Source organism: Canis aureus, chromosome 34 (genome assembly GCF_053574225.1).
Source record: "Canis aureus isolate CA01 chromosome 34, VMU_Caureus_v.1.0, whole genome shotgun sequence".
NCBI lineage: Eukaryota > Metazoa > Chordata > Mammalia > Carnivora > Canidae > Canis > Canis aureus.
The window spans coordinates 11,467,216-11,483,031 of record NC_135644.1 but is presented as its reverse complement, the minus strand read 5'-3'; the positions used below and the strand labels follow the sequence as shown (position 1 = coordinate 11,483,031).

The following is a 15,816-nucleotide window of genomic DNA, read 5'->3' as shown; positions in this document are numbered from 1 at the left end:
AAAAACAAACCTGAGACACGGGGCTGGAGCCTGTGTGAAGAGTCAGGCCGGGGCTCTGGCGGCTCCGTCTCAGCGGCCACTTCCGGCTGCCCACTTCCGGCTGCCCACTTCCGGCTGCCGGGGTCTGGAAGGCTGCCTGGCCTCGGAAGGTAGGAAACACAAAGATGCGGCCTACTCACCCACCCCCCCGCTAGCTCTCCAGAGAACCGCCACCCCCCCCCAAATCCAGCCGCTCCCGCCCCTTGCAAGCAAGAGCTGCTGTCGCCCCCCAGCAGGGGCAGCCAGCGGGGTGCCCCCCCCCCCAGCCCCAGGCTGGGATCCGCGGTGGGAGGCCGCGCATGCTCCCTGCGGCGCAGTGGGCCCCGGGAGAGGGGGGTGACCATATGCAACCGCGGTGGCGCAGAGTGTCCCCCTGTGTCCAGGCCTGCTGGGTCATCACCAGCCAGGCCGAGCGCTCCTGACGGGCCCCACGTCCAGCGGCTGGAAGGGCTCGCTGCCACGCCCCGGCCTTGCTCCCTGGAATCTGCCCGCCCCTCCCCCCCAGCTGCACCCCAGGGGCTTGGCTTCTAGCGCTGAGATCAGACTGACCCTCGTCCCAGGAACACTGCCCCGGGTTTCCTAGTGGAGAGGCCAGTTAGCAGATACTTTCTGAGCTCCTGCGGGGATCTGGATGCTTCGTCTTCACGGTGCTCAGAACTCGCAGGTAGAACATGGAGGATCCATTCCCGTACCTTTTGGTCACTGCTGTAAAGTACAGGTGCATGTACCTCTGTGAGAAATTACCCATTGGGGAGTGTTGCATTCCAGAGGCTTTCCACCCCCCCACCTCCTCCGGGGAAGGGGGGGTGGGGATTGGGCCATTTGCAGACGTTCCTCAAGAGAACAGCTTCTTATTGCCCTGTTCGCCTCAAACCCCGACCACCCGTATTCATTCCCTTGAGAACTCTTGAAAAGCCACATTTCGCAGATTAGGACTTTTATAAAAGAAATACAACTAATTAGCCTGGCTCCCCAAGCCTCGGATGTAAAAGAATCTGGTTTAAGAGGAACGTAAAGAGGACATGAATTTTTTTTTTCTTTCTTTCTTTTTTTTTTTTTTTTTTTTTACATTTTCGCAGTTTCCTAGGCATTCTTCTTGTCTCTCTGCAGGCTCTTCTGCAGAGACACCGTGCAACCAACCCCGGTTGCCATGGTTGAGATAAACCGAAGAGAACAGAGCTGGGATGGTGTGGCTTTGAAATAAGTTTGAAGAGAGAGCTTCAGCGGTAGCACTTAGATATTTTTTGCAGAATTTATGTTTTTGGCAAAGCACTTGGCAACTTTGTGTGTGTGTGTGTGTGTGTGTGTGTGTGTGTGTGAGAGAGAGAGAGAGAGACATCGCAGCCAGATGCATTGTCACACAGCACTCCTCCAGTGACCCAGGGATGCCCTTTACCATCTTCGTGAGAATATGCCTAGCACATTTTATATTACTACAAGGATTTGCTTTTATAGGACCTAAACCTTTAAACCAGTATCTTTTTCAGTGCTTGAAATTCATACTTGCAAAAAAAAAAAAAAAAAATTCATTCTTGCCTGAAAATGAGTTCCACAAAAGACGTCCTTATTCAGCTCTACTCTATCAGTATTTTGTTAATGAGACATTTTTTTTAAAAGCATTTAAATTTCTAATTTAAAAAAAGTCTTTATCTGTATCTGACAAACAACAGCTCATCTTAAATCTCATCCCTTGTTAAAAAACTGTGAACGATTTTGGCAATAAATATTTGAAATTCAAATCTGATAAAATGGATTGGTAAAGATTCTCTCCCACGAATAAGCAGGAGGAGTTCCTGTGTATTAGATAAATAGCTATTAGTAATATGGTAGAGCAATTTGTCATCTACAGCTCTGAAACTCCAAAACCTTAAAGTTTTGGGGACTTCCCTGGCAGCAAAACCTGACCCAAGCCGACACCACAGGCTACCAATATCTTTATTTCTTCTACTTTTTGTGAAGATTTGTATGTTTCCCTGCAGAAATATTAATGTGCTGATTATGGAGGGCTGCGCCCCATATCCTGTTGGGGATGTTATGTACCACATTACCTTTGTAATTTGAAATTTTGAAACATATTTCTTCCAAAGGTTTTAGATAAGGGACTTTGGAGCCCGTAAAATCATACTGTAGTGGATGCCATTATATTTTTTGGGGTATTTGATCTCATCATTTGTTGTTATTGTAAGATCCCAACTATTCATACAAAATTTTTATATAAAATTTGCACCTGGCTGCCTAAGATAATGGAGTCTATTCCCTGGGGAAAGGATTTTCTTGCCAGCTTCCCCCCCATCTTTGTAACTGTTGGGTGTCTAACCCACATCCTTATTCAGCTAAGCAGGCATTGCTTGCCCATTCTGTCCAGGCACTGTGCTGGCGCCATCAGGGATGCAGATGTGAGTAAACTACTGACAGCCACTTACAGCAATCTGGTTGGGGGGTTTAGACATGTAAATACTATTCATCTGTAATGACAAGTTGAATGTCATAAACAGCAGAATTAAAAACAAAATGCTAAGGGACCAAAGAGGAAGAGTAGTATAGGTCAAGGGAGGCTTCACAGAGGAGGTGACATTTGAGCTTATGCACTTGGGCCTTTTCTAGGATGTGAACATTTTCACATGCGAAGAAGGGAGAGATGCTATTCCCAAGATTTTCACTGGTCCGAAAAGCCCTGATCTTTACTCTTTTTTTTTTTTTTTTAAATGCTAGTATATAATGGAAGAAAAGAAAATTCAAAGCAGGGTTACAAAGATTGAGGAATAAGTTTACTTTGAATGCCTTTCTGCAAAGAAAATGCCATGCAATAAATTTGTAGTCATGGGATAACTGTGTTAGATTGCAAAACAATGTTTATGTCTAGTCTTCTATAGGCGTGGTCTGGTTTAGCAAGATATAATGAACACCATCTTGAATCCCATCAGTTATCCCTGTGACAATGTGTTGACTTATTTGGTGATGAGATAAATGTCTAAGCATAAGAGCTTGTATAAAAGTGAGATCAGGGGCACCTGGGTGGCTTAGTGGTTGAGCATCTGCCTTTGACTCAGGTCATGATCCCAGGGTCCTGGGAGCGAGTCCCATGTTGGGCTCCCCACAGGGAGCCTGCTTCTCCCTCTGCCTGTGTCTCTGCCTCTCTGTGAGTAAATAAAAATAAAATCTTAAAATAAAAGTGAGATCAGTATGAAATAACTTCTGAGCCCTTGGCATCTGTTACTTGCCTTCCCTCTACCCCTCAGCTTATTAACCCTATGATGGTTTGGAGGAATCCAGGCAAGGGAGATAGCACGGACAGGTGCATGGATGTGTGCCAGTGTAGATATGTTCTTGGGGAAGATGCGCCAGCCAAACTATGCACAGCTTTGTGACTGTGCTTTCCTTTCTTCACTTTTGTGCCTTTTCATATGAGGACCACTTCCTACACAAAAATGTTTGGCACTGCTCCCAACATCATCCTAGAGAAGAATAGAGTGATCTCTCTCTTGTCCTCATTAGACATGAATGTTAACTAAAGCAATTATCATGCTGTATTGTGACAATTCCAATGCTTGTATGCATGCCCCATTGAGAGCATGAGCCCTCTATATTCCAAGGAACTATCAGAGTTGCTGGCACCTCGTAGTTCTCCACAAGTTAAGTGAATGTGTAAAAGACAGGTTGAGAGGCCAGATGGTAGAGTGTCTTCAATGTCGAGGAGAAGAAGCTTAGATTTTAATTTGCACATGTCTCATTCAGAATATGCTAGATTATACTGTAGTAACAAGCAACTCCCAAGTTTCAGCGATTTAACACCAAGTTTATTTCCTGCTCATGTCACAGGTTCAATGAAGGTTGGCAGGAGGGCTCTGCTCCTTGTAATCACTCGGACATCCTGGCTGATGGAGGCTTCATCTTGATGTGTGTTCCTAATGATCACCAGAGCAGAGTGGCAAATCACATGCTGCTTCTCAAAGAGTCTGCCCTTTGTCACTTCCACCCATGTCGATAGACCAAAGCGGTTCACACGACCATACTTAGTTTCAAAGAGGGTGGGAAAAAACAACCCTATTCTGAAAGATCAAGAGCCAGTCTTACCAAGTCAAGAGTACTAATGGCAACTTCAGAGAGGAGAACAGGGAGTCATACAAGATTCTTAAAACCAAAACCAAAACCAAGCAATCCATGGTTGAGCTAATATATCAAGTGCGAAGGAGCGCATAGATGATCTAAAATTGGGTGCCTGGGGAAAGGGACCTGGGAGACACGTTGGACCATCAGAGAGCCGGAAGGTTAGGGTTTTCTGGGCACTCACAGTAAGCGAGATACTTATTCTGGCTTCGCATCAGTACCTCCAAGGGGAAAAGAGATACAGTGATGGTAATGTATACAGCCTTCCTGTTAGTCTGAGGGTTAATGAAAGTTGGGGGAGGAGGTACTTAACTCCCTGTTTTCTATTCAGTTTTGAGGAGAGCGGCCTCTTCAACAAAAAGAACATTTTTTTGAGTTCACAGTACATTTCCACAGTGACAAATTTTGCCAACCTCACCAAAATTTAAGCTAAACCTGAATAATAAGTTGACTATTTATTTTATGAATTGGATGCACATCCTGCCGGGTTTTCCAAGTGGTTCTGACAACAGAATCCCTCATCTATAATACCCATCCACAGCCCTCATCTATAGCTCCCTTGTTGTTCTGAGGATAATATATTGATTGAGCTGCTTTCGATGGCGTTCTTTCCATGCTTCTCACATGAGGAAGAATTACTGCTGTTTTTCCCCAGGAGACCTAAAACGACTGCATTTTTACACATGTTATTTACTGTATACGTTCTAATATCAAAATGGTCAATTCATTTATAATCTTTTTAAACACGCCTTAGAGAATTAAAAAGTCTCCTCTTATGTTTGTATGGGAAGGCTCTTAGTTTCTTTTGCACATAAGTTTTACTTTGCAACCCATTAATTGATCATGTGTCCATAAATAGTTAACATTAATTATGCATAATTAGCATATGATAATGTAGGACACATGTTTCAAGTGAATATTAGACAGCATAATTATACTGAATATTATTGCGTTCAGCTATGTAGGTCTACTCAAAATATGATGGATGGTGTGTTCATCTCTACTGAATCCATTTACCTGGCCTACAGCGATGATTTTAAAATAAACACAGTGGGAAATAAATGCACATAAGTTAAATACTGTTAAGCACTAAGGAGTATTTCCAAGTAGTAAGAGCTGAAGGGCAGCTGACCAGTTGTTTTGCCTTTAGATAGATTATTTTAGATCCATATTGTAGATTTTAGAGCTCAGCTTTAAAATCCTTCAGAACTCAAAGGCTGTTTTATGTAAACTGTTCTGACAGGCAAAACGGTTCCTTTTTAAATATAATTCACCTCTGCTCTGCAGGCTTATTGTGAGGAACAAAAACATCTATGCGTAACAACAAACAACTATTTTTGGCATATGCAGAATGGAAGGTGCTTAAGCAGAAGGGAAACCCTCCTGCATTGTACTGTTGGTCCTAAAGCACCAGGTGAAATCCAGCAAGAGAAATAAGGCTCCGGTAAATCCTCCCACCCGCTAGAATTATTAACAAGAGTTTACCTGTCTTGTCAATTGTTCTTTCATTAGAGCTTTTGAGTTTTCTATTCAAGTAAAATAAGATAAACGAATAGGCTATGATTGAACTTCCACTTTCCAGTTAAGAATTCACTATTTGAAAAGTCCATTAGCCTCCAAAAACAAGACTTCCTTTAAAAAAGAGCCACACAAGCCCACTGTCAAGATGACCTTACGTTTCCCATTTTGAGCAGAGCAAATGAGTCTATTCTGAATTGTCACAAAAACCAGTTTTTGTACCTGGACTTGATCCAGCTATTGGTGTCACTGGGAAAGGCTCATTTTGCCCCCCTGCCCCTCTTTCCCTTTGTGTCCTTACATTAACTTTGAGGGACCCATCTTGAGAATCCTTGGCTGGTTTCTATTTTAAGAACCTAGTTCAGCCAGTATAATTAGTCCCCAGTTTGTCTGGATCCCTCTCAGGCATTCAAAAGATTTCAAAGATCTTAAACGAGTACTTCTCAGATTTTTCCACTGAAACATCCCTAATGGCAAGAGAAAGTCAATTCATCTTTGGGGGCTTGGGGCCTACCTCAAAATGGGAAATGTCTTTGAAGCATTTCTTTGGAAATAAAGTCCTGAATACATGTGTATTCCTCTGGATAGCACATCTGACTTCTTTTTTTAGCCCCCAAATCTTAATGTTCTAAATTAGATATCAGTGAGTAGAAGGAATGGTCCAGGCAGACACACTGTGCCTATGGTTTTGAACATTCCCTGACACATTGCTCAGCAGGTCCAGTACTTCAGGATGGAAGCCTGGTCTGTTTCACAGAAAATCTTTTGATAAAATGGGTTAAACTGATTATTAAATATTTGCAGTGACAAACAATGCTTCAAATAAAGTGTCTGTCAATAGACAACTATTAAATTCATTACATAATATCCAGACAATGGAATACCATGAAACAGTTTAAAAGGACAAACCATCTATTGTATTTTCATATAAAATGCATATACGTACTGTATTTTCTTTTTTTTTTTAATTTTATTTATGTATGTATGTATGTATGTATGTATGTATGTATGATAGTCGCAGAGAGAGAGAGAGAGAGGCAGAGACACAGGCAGAGGGAGAAGCAGGCTCCATGCACCGGAAGCCTGATGTGGGATTTGATCCCGGGTCTCCAGGATCGCGCCCTGGGCCAAAGGCAGGCGCTAAACCGCTGCGCCACCCAGGGATCCCCGTACTGTATTTTCATGTAAAATACATATACACATATGTAGATATATATCATGTATGTATGTATGTATATGCATAGGCAAAAAAAAAACTCACAGAATAGTATGATTCCGTTAATATATTTGTATAAAACATTTGAAAATCTTTGTATGGAGTTGGGCCTGGGGAAATTTCACTTTCCACAGGAATGCACTGTCTAATTTCTTTTGCACCAAGTGTGAATTACTGCAAATCTGAAACAACAACTATAATTCTATTTTGAGAATAAGAAATGGGCTTCACATGGGTTGCCGCTATGGTAAATCTGACCAGAGAGAAACAGATCCTGCTTATTTAGTTTTTGAATTAGAGATTTATACAATCTTTACACTAGAAGAAAAGATAGATTCTGGTGTCCTACACAAATTAAGAGTTCTGTAGTGCTCCTGATGAATAGTTATATGGACTAACTTGGAATAATTCCATCTGATTCCTTGGTATAATTTGTGGCACAATGCTCAGGACGAACAGAAGAGGATTAAAGGGCAAAGATACCTCCTATTCCCACAATCCAGAGGTTCTTTCTCAAACTGAGCTGAATCTACCTAATGGTTCTTTTTTCTAAAATGCATTTCTAAGAATCCATCTGTTCCCTATTCTTGGTGACAGCCTCTGAACCAGGTGAAGGCAGACTTTACATTTCTCCTTGGTCGTCACTAGATTAAGTAACTGTTACCTTCAAGTATTTCTCAGGCTCAGAACTTTGACATTACGCATTTTAAAACTTGCCCCCAAGTGACTGCAACCCTCTCAATAAGATTTTTACCATCACAGAGAATAGTGATTGTCACTCTATATTTGGGGATCTGATGCAAAATGGGAAATTTCTTATAAGACACATATTTTATAAGATTTTATTTATTTGTGAGAGACACAGAGAGAGAGGCAGAGACATAGGCAGAGGGAGAAATAAGCTCCCTTTGGTGAGCCAGATGCAGGACTCAATCCTAGGACCCTGGGATCACAACCTGAGCCAAAGGCAGATGCTCAACTGCTGAGCCACCCAGGCACCCTTGAGACACATATTTTTTATCATAAAGCTTCGTATGGGGATCCCTGGGTGGCGCAGCAGTTTGGCACCTGCCTTTGGCCCAGGGCGCGATCCTGGAGACCTGGGATCGAATCCCACGTCGGGCTCCCGGTGCATGGAGCCTGCTTCTCCCTCTGCCTGTGTCTCTGCCTCTCTCTCTCTCTCTCTCTCTCTCTCTCTGTGACTATCATAAATAAATAAAAATTAAAAAAAAACTTCATATGCATTTTATATTAATATGCATAACATATCTGGATGTTACTAAAAATTGATATTTTAAATTACTAATCATCAGGTAAACTGGATGATTCAGGAAACCACATGGCACCCATCACTTAGAATATTCCCTTGCACACTGCCACCAAACCATCCATGTGTTTTCAGAAGCAGTTCCAAAGAATTGTTGCTATGTTGTCCTTAAAGTTCTCCAAGTACAAATGTCATTCTCTTAATCATCCAGACCCTTGATAAACATTTGTTTACTACTCTATACAAGGCCCTGGGATACCTTGAGAGCCTGATGATCTCAGTTCCTGCCTTCCCAGAATTTACTGTCAAGAGAGGGATTCACACAAGTAAACAGGCAATCAAAAGGTAGTGTGTGACACTGGGATGGGCCATAGGATCCCAAAGGGGTTCACCTAAGAGGTGCTTGGGGGGGCGGGGGGCAGAAGAGGCTTCCTGGGGAAGTGATACCTATGTACAAATTTGAGGGACCAGTGAGGATTAGCCAGGTCACGGGGGAGGTCAGGGAATGTGTGCTGGAAGGTGCTGTCAGTACAAAACTCCATGAGCTCCCCAGGGACAAAAGTAAGCAGGGCCTACTCGGGGACTGAAAGGAAAGCAGTATACTGCCAGTGTGACTGGAGGTGAGGAGTGTTAAGCTTTGCTGTTTGAGAAGATAACTGGGGCCAGATCATGAAGGACCTTGAAAAACTTGGTAATAAGTTTAGACTTTGTTCTAAAGGTCAGGAGAATCCCCTAAAAGCTTTTAAGCCAGGAACAGATTGGAAGTGGTCCACCAGACTGGAGGCAAGGAGGCCAGCCTCAGGCATTGATTTATTTTGATTTTCTGAGCTTCAATTTCTCAACTTTGAAATGAGGACAATAGCACAGATCTCAAGGATTGCTAGGAGATTTAAATGGAATATTAGAGAAAAAAAAAAAAAGAGAAGTTAGATCAGTGTCTCGCATCTATTAGGAGCCCAGTAACACATCGTGACCCCTCATAAGTCTGTGCTGTTGTGCTGTATTGGCATCTGAATAAGTGAATTGATATTGAATCACTGAATGCTTTAACTATAGCAAGGCCCATATAACTATTCATTGAATGACCGTGCCTACCAGCGAAAGGGCAATCAATGTGCTTATACAAGTTATTTAAACTGTGAGCCATATCAGTTTTGTGACTGTTGGAAGCAACAGCATTGGATGATTTTCCTTAGTCTTTTGTCCTCTCAACTATGCAGATGTGATACTTTTTCATATTTAATATTTTCTTTAGAGTTCATAGATTGTGTTTTTAAGGTTGCTCAATTTTTGCTAACCTATAAACCATATCAATGGTAGAATGGAGAGAAAGGGAAGGAAAGGGAAAGAGAGGAAGAGGGGGAGAGAGGGGACGAGAGCCAGCAGAGGCAGTGGCGGCTGGGCAACCACAACTGAAGAATGATACTTTGTCTTGGTTTATGCAATGTGGGAAAAAACTTCCCTTTAGACTAAGGAAAACCTTATGCCAATCAAAACTAAACAGTGACACAAAACACTAACCTGTTAACAGTTGAAACTGTATTAGCAATATGCATGCTTCAAATGTACATTTTAAAAGAAATCATCTTTGGGAGTGTGGCTTTCCCCAGAGCTGTACAAGTAGATCTGTATTTTTTCTTCATTATTTTACCAAGTAAATTTGCCTAGTAAAACCATTCAGTTTCAACCCTATTATTCTTGATATCACTTAAAAAAAATAATCTGGCTATGGGGCACCTGGGTGGCTCAGTTGGTGGAGGATCCACATCTCGGTTTCAGCTCAGGTCATGGTCTCAGGGTCCTGAGATCGAACTCTACATCCTCCGTCTCTTGCTCAGCACTGAGTCTGCTTGTCTTTCTCCCACCACCCCTCCCCCCCACTTGCGTGCTCTCTCACATGCATTGTTTCATAAATAAATAAAAAAATAAATAAAATCTTTTAAAAAATAGTCTGGCTAGGGGATACAGTCTGGACTCCAATGGCAAAATATTCTTACCAGCTAGGAATTTGTATAAGGGACCTCTCACCATAGGCAACTCTGAAGTCCTACCAAGATAGAAGGAGGAGAATAACTTCTATCCAGGGCCAGGGGGGAGGTGGAGAAAACAACATGGACACAAAACTCTGGGATCTTTCATTCCCAGTAATAGGCAAATTATTTAATAGAGGTCTAGAGATTTAGCAGAAACCACCTGGCCCTTAAAGCAGAGACTGATGCACAGAGAAAACCATTATATTCTGCACAGTTATAAGGTTAGCAATTGTGAGTCAAGATTTGACATTTATTTTATTTTTCACATTCCATGAGCAGAATTGGTACCATATGGCAACCAACCATTGGGAGGTTAAAAAAAAAAATCACAAGATGATAAATTTTTGCTTTTAAAATAAAAGTGGATTAAAATGCTTTGGGCTTCTCTTTGTTTTTATATTAGTCCACCTTCCTTTTTTCTCTTCTTTCCCTGAGAAGTTCACCACATAATATCAAACACCTAGAAGACACTTAATAATAAACTGGCGTTGATAAATATTACGTGTATATGTAAGACACAAGCTTAGGTTTCCTAGTGGAAGGGGAAGGCCTTCACTGAAATTCAGTTTTAACACTTCTTTAGAGATAAGGGATCACTCATTTTTTTTCTCATTCTCCTGAAATTATAGCTAAGAAAAACCAAGCATTCTCTTTAAATTTTTTAACTAGTATTTTCTTCATTATTTTATTAAAAATTACTATTTCCACTTCTAGGTGCCCCAAATATCCTCCCTCTCTCTTAGTGCCCCAATTATACTGTTAGAATTTTATTCCTTTAGCTAAAGGCTAAATGGCTTGCTACAACATAAATCTCCCCATGAGAGGGGTAGCAATTAGTTTTGTTTTTTGTGTTTTTTTCACTATACAGGGACTCATGGATCTAATGTAGAAAAGGAAATTGAGTGCCCCAAATTATTAGGCACATCATTGCCAAAGGAGAAACATCTGAGCTAAAAAGCAGCCGAATAGGGAGGCTGCACCTGCCAACATAGATAAGCTGCCACCCAGGGATCTGGCTGTGCTCAGCTGCAGGTGATTCCAGGCAGGTGGTTCCTTTTATCTCTGTGGTGTGAATATTTGTAGGCAACCGGCATAGAGGATCTAGACAGCAAGCAGTGGGAAAGCTCTCCTAGCTGACCGGAAACAGACCCAGCGGGTAGTCACAGGCAATCCGGAAAAGTTACCCTGCCATTCCCTCCTTGAATGGATTTCTGCAGAAGCGCCAGAGGACAGGAATGGAAATGGCAGTAGCCAGAGCAAACACAGCTACTGAATCTGTAGTGTGCATGCTTGAAGAATGCAACTTTGATGATGCTGCGGAAGAGCCCTTAATTAGCATAGCAGCCCAAACCAAGAAGTGACAAAGCCCAAGTGAAAGACCTCCCTAACCCCAGGGAGGCGGGCTCCAGAGTTAACACATTTTAGTTCCCTTGTAAGGGAATATTCCCAGGGATACCCAACATTTATTGAGCACTGCCAGCGGATGCTATATTAAGCTTGTCTCAGCTAATATTCATAATAACTGGGTATAATTATCCTCCTTATACTGACGAAGACACTGGGGCTTAGAGTTAACTAGTTCACCCCAAATTTCAGAGCTAAGCAATTGTGTCCTTTTACTAGCATTAGTAAGCCACTGCCCACTGTATAGAGCAGTGCAGGGAGGGGCAAGGAGCCTCTTTGGGAGCAAACAGCCAAGCACCAACACAATTCTGTAGAGTTTACTTCACAGGTTGGACATGATATTTCTCGGCTCGTGGTTTTGTGGGCCTTCTCCTGTCACCAGTTAAATTTCTCGAACAACTGTGAAGCAGCAGTACCTGCATTGCTCAGAGCCGGTCTAAGACCACGATGCTGGCGTTTGCTTGGAGAGATCCTGCTTTGCGCTGATGGACTGTTGCCTTCCTAGTTTCTTTTTTTTTTTTTAATTTTTTAAAATTTTTATTTATTTATGATAGTCACAGAGAGAGAAAGAGAGAGAGGCAGAGACATAGGCAGAGGGAGAAGCAGGCTCCATGCACCGGGAGCCCGATGTGGGATTCGATCCCTGGTCTCCAGGATCGTGCCCTGGGCCAAAGGCAGGCGCCAAACCGCTGGGCCACCCAGGGATCCCATCTTCCTAGTTTCATCTGGGATGGATTTTACCCATGAGATTGTTCTCTAAATGAGCAAACACTCACAAAGAGCTTTGACACTGTAAAAAGGTGACTTCCTGACAATTGCTTGGTTCACGTGCTGTCTCTTGCATAGCTTTTCTTTTCAACTGCACTTCCTTAAGAGATCTTTGCAGAAATCTGTGGCTCCCAGCAGCATTAGGATTGATCATAACATCCAGTGGAGCCCTTGATGGGGAGGTGACCGGAGGAAGGGGGACTACACGTTTCACGTGGCTAGCATCTCCTGCAGCGGTGAACAGGAGAGAGGCATGGGAAGTCAGACCTGTTAACAGAATCATTTAGAGCCTCTTGTTTTCTACGCAGAGACTTTTTCAAGACCCGGGCTGTTTTCCCTGCTTAATGTATTCTGTGTTTTCTGTAGTCAGACCCCACTGCATGGTTAATGACACAAGTTGGAGGAAGCTTGGGGATTGTGCCAGTGGACACAGACACTAACCTTGTCAAAGCAGAAAGAGACGACATACTTATGGTACGGAGAGCCACTCAGTTCCTAAGCTCCTGAAGCAACTGGGAAGCAAGAGATTTGATGTCAACACACTTACCCCATGGTAGGACTTCTCCAAAGGCAGCAGCCATCAATCATCTCTCCTAAAAGTGCAGATGAACAGAGGACTCATTCTGAGTCATGTAATGAGGCAACAGGTAATAGTGGCCATTTCCTAGGGGCCGGGGTGGGGAGCGGTAAGTAGCCCTGGGCACAGTCGGGCACAGAGACAGTCGCCTCTCTCGTCTGGCCCTCCTATGTAGAAAAGGTATATGTGTCAGAGGGACAGCTGATGAAATCACTGCAAAGGGAGGTACATTCATTAGTAAATAAAATTCAGCTGTCGGGACACTGCCACAAACACACAATATTGTACTCATGGGATCACTATTAATGACCAAAAAAACCTAATGATTTAAAACAGGTGACTCAGTCTCCACAGGTGTAATTCCTTACTTCTTGGTGGGCCTTGGCTGGTCAGGTGCCCAGCCTGACCCTAAACTACCATTTTGGCAATGGGCATATCTACATTTGTAATCGTTTTATCCTCAGCATCCAGCACAGTGCCTGGCACATGGTGGGACAAATTAATCTCTACCATACTCGAGTTCGCACATAAAATGTTTGGAGTTGTTTGCCATCATATTTAATGAATACTGTGGTTGAAATTATTTTACTTTCTTAGCAAATAAAATCATAATGTGAATAATCAGCTGCACTGAATCAATTCTCAAATCCTGTCCCAGATTTTTTGGAGGGGGAAGTACTTAATTATAAATGGGAATTCGGGTAAGGGGCTCAGGTTTGGAGTGTTCCAGAGCTCTGTGGAGGCCACACCACCTTATTTTTAAATTTAGGAGATCTGGGAATGATTGATATTTAAAGTGGTTTTCAAACATGGCTGCTCATTGGAATTATCTGGGGAGCCTTAACACTTCTGATGCCTTGGTCCTGGGATTCTAACATAATTAGTTTGAGGTACCGCTTGGGCACTGGGGTTTTAAAATTTTCCCAGATGATTCTAATATGCAGCCAAGTTACCAACCAAACTATAAGACTCTTCTCTTCTGCAGATATGGATACTTAATGTTACTGATGATGAGTCTCAAGTGACTTCATCCGTCTGTTTTCTTAAGTCACCAACAAAGATGTTTGTTGGTAACTTAAGAAAGTCACTGTTTCTAATGAACACCAATGTTTGGCAGGTTGGTGGTAGAGATCCCACAGTCTTGCTTTCTTTCCCTCTTTATAACGGATGCTTCTCATTTTATGCTTCTCCATCGTCCATCCCACCCCCTCCCCCTTATCCCTAGCCATTTCCTAGCTTTAGAATGATATATAATCCCCCATTTATCCCTCTGTGCATTTGGTTTTTAAGGAGAGTCATACTAATGACTATGAGGCAACTGATATAGAGCAATGAAACATAGGGAAGTTACCAAGGTTCCAGAATTTCTAACCATCTGAAGAATGGCAGTTTCTTCTGTAGCTCATGCCCTTCCCCTCTGAGATGGTGACTGGAAGCTGGGGTCTTACTAAACCTCTCCCCTGACTTTCAATTTCTTTTCCTCTCAGATGAAGAACATTGCAACATAATCCATAGCCCCTCACCGACTGCTGCAGCATCCAAGCAGATGAACAAATAGATCCTGGTCCTAAGTGAGCTGTTTTGCTTGTCTGAGACCCTCCAGCCTACAGGACAGATACCCACTGTATTGCCTTTACTGTGTCAGCCTGGGCACTAACCTCCTTTAAAACATCGCCTCTATGGAAAAAATGTGTTTCAAATCGTAAACAACTCACATGCAAATAAACGTTTTGGAATTCAACCTGTTTGTAGGTTGGAGACAGCTGATACTTATAATGCAGTAAATTTTATTCAAAAGGAAAGAACCCATAATATGAATTAACCCATTGTTTCAGCCTTAAGTGATAAATAATACTAGCAATAAAACCAAGGTGTTGGAAAGTTTCAGAAGGTCAATTGGGAGCATAATGCGTGGTATTATTGTGTTCTAGCATAAGCTTCAGCTTGCTATTGAGGTAACTGCCAAGACCTGAGGAGGTGCCTGGTCCTCAGAAGTCCTCGGAGTCGAACACATATTAAACATAATTTAATTTCACAACTCCATGGATTAGGCTATATTATTACCTACGTTTTATAGATGGGTAAACTGAGACACAGAGGAGTGAAATAGCTTTCTTATAGCATAGGGCTCATGAACGTCTAAGCTATGATTTTTATTAGGCAATGTGACCACTGAGCACACTTCACCATGTGCGGGTCACAAGAGTCAGATAAAGGAGGTCATCTGGGTCATAATGTTATACCTAAAGAATAAGAAAAGGAAAAAAAAAAAAAAAAGGCCAAACACTGCCTTGGCTTGGGCAGTTCCCTGTGACAACACTATCAGAGGAAGAAGAATCTTGTGAGTGAGTGTGGGTGTGCATTTGGAAGTGCACAGTTGCATATTTGGCATGTTTAAATTTAACATCGGAGGATTGGACTTAAGGATTGGACTTTCGATGCCTTGATTGTCTGATTTCCACAATACTATTCTTGCTCATGCCTGAGGGCCATAACAAGGAAGTCCCTAGAGTCTAGACCTTCTTGTGGTCTTAAAAACAATGGATTTTGTCTATTTAGGTCTCCATAAAATACAGTGAGCTTTGCCTTTTATGACTTTTCAATGTCAGTTTTCAAATTTGCTTTCCCCTTAGAGAAAACTCTTTTTTAGAAAAGATTATCAAACCTCTAACAGTTGAAAATTATATTCTGGAAGTATTAGTAATTTTACCCAGAACAAATTGTGAATAAATACTTTATAAGTCCCTTGAATAAAGAATCCCATTTCTTAATTTTTGGAACAGCTTTTATTATTTGTTAAGATTCAGCTATGCCTCTCCTAGGAATAAGTTGTACATTTCCCTGGCCTCAGGGCAATAGGATAATCACTGGTCCATTAAAATAAGTG

General features: G+C 42.2%; 1 protein-coding gene and 1 long non-coding RNA gene across 8 annotated transcripts in view; one reads left to right on the top strand and one right to left on the bottom strand.

The window, feature by feature from the left end:
* LOC144304984 (uncharacterized) overlaps nucleotides 1-167 on the bottom strand; it is a 171,658-nt gene extending 171,491 nt beyond the window's left edge. For 2 of the 6 annotated variants that reach the window (XM_077883673.1, XM_077883672.1), the window contains exon 1: nucleotides 11-166. The gene's annotated coding sequence lies outside the window, so the exon portion shown is untranslated. Of the gene's footprint in view, nucleotides 1-10 lie in introns of all 6 variants that reach the window. The other 4 variants (XR_013372015.1, XR_013372016.1, XM_077883675.1 and 1 more) reach the window with 4 other exon arrangements.
* Nucleotides 91-14,813, top strand: LOC144304986 (uncharacterized). 2 transcript variants are annotated; one of them, XR_013372021.1, is made up of 6 exons: nucleotides 103-149; nucleotides 1,150-1,265; nucleotides 3,859-5,590; nucleotides 8,395-8,492; nucleotides 12,719-12,999; nucleotides 14,417-14,813. It is a non-coding gene; the product is annotated as an uncharacterized LOC144304986 (long non-coding RNA). The 2 variants fall into 2 exon arrangements; XR_013372022.1 differs by lacking the exon at nucleotides 1,150-1,265 and having other exon boundaries at nucleotides 91-149.
* The last annotated feature ends 1,003 nt before the right edge of the window (nucleotides 14,814-15,816 follow it).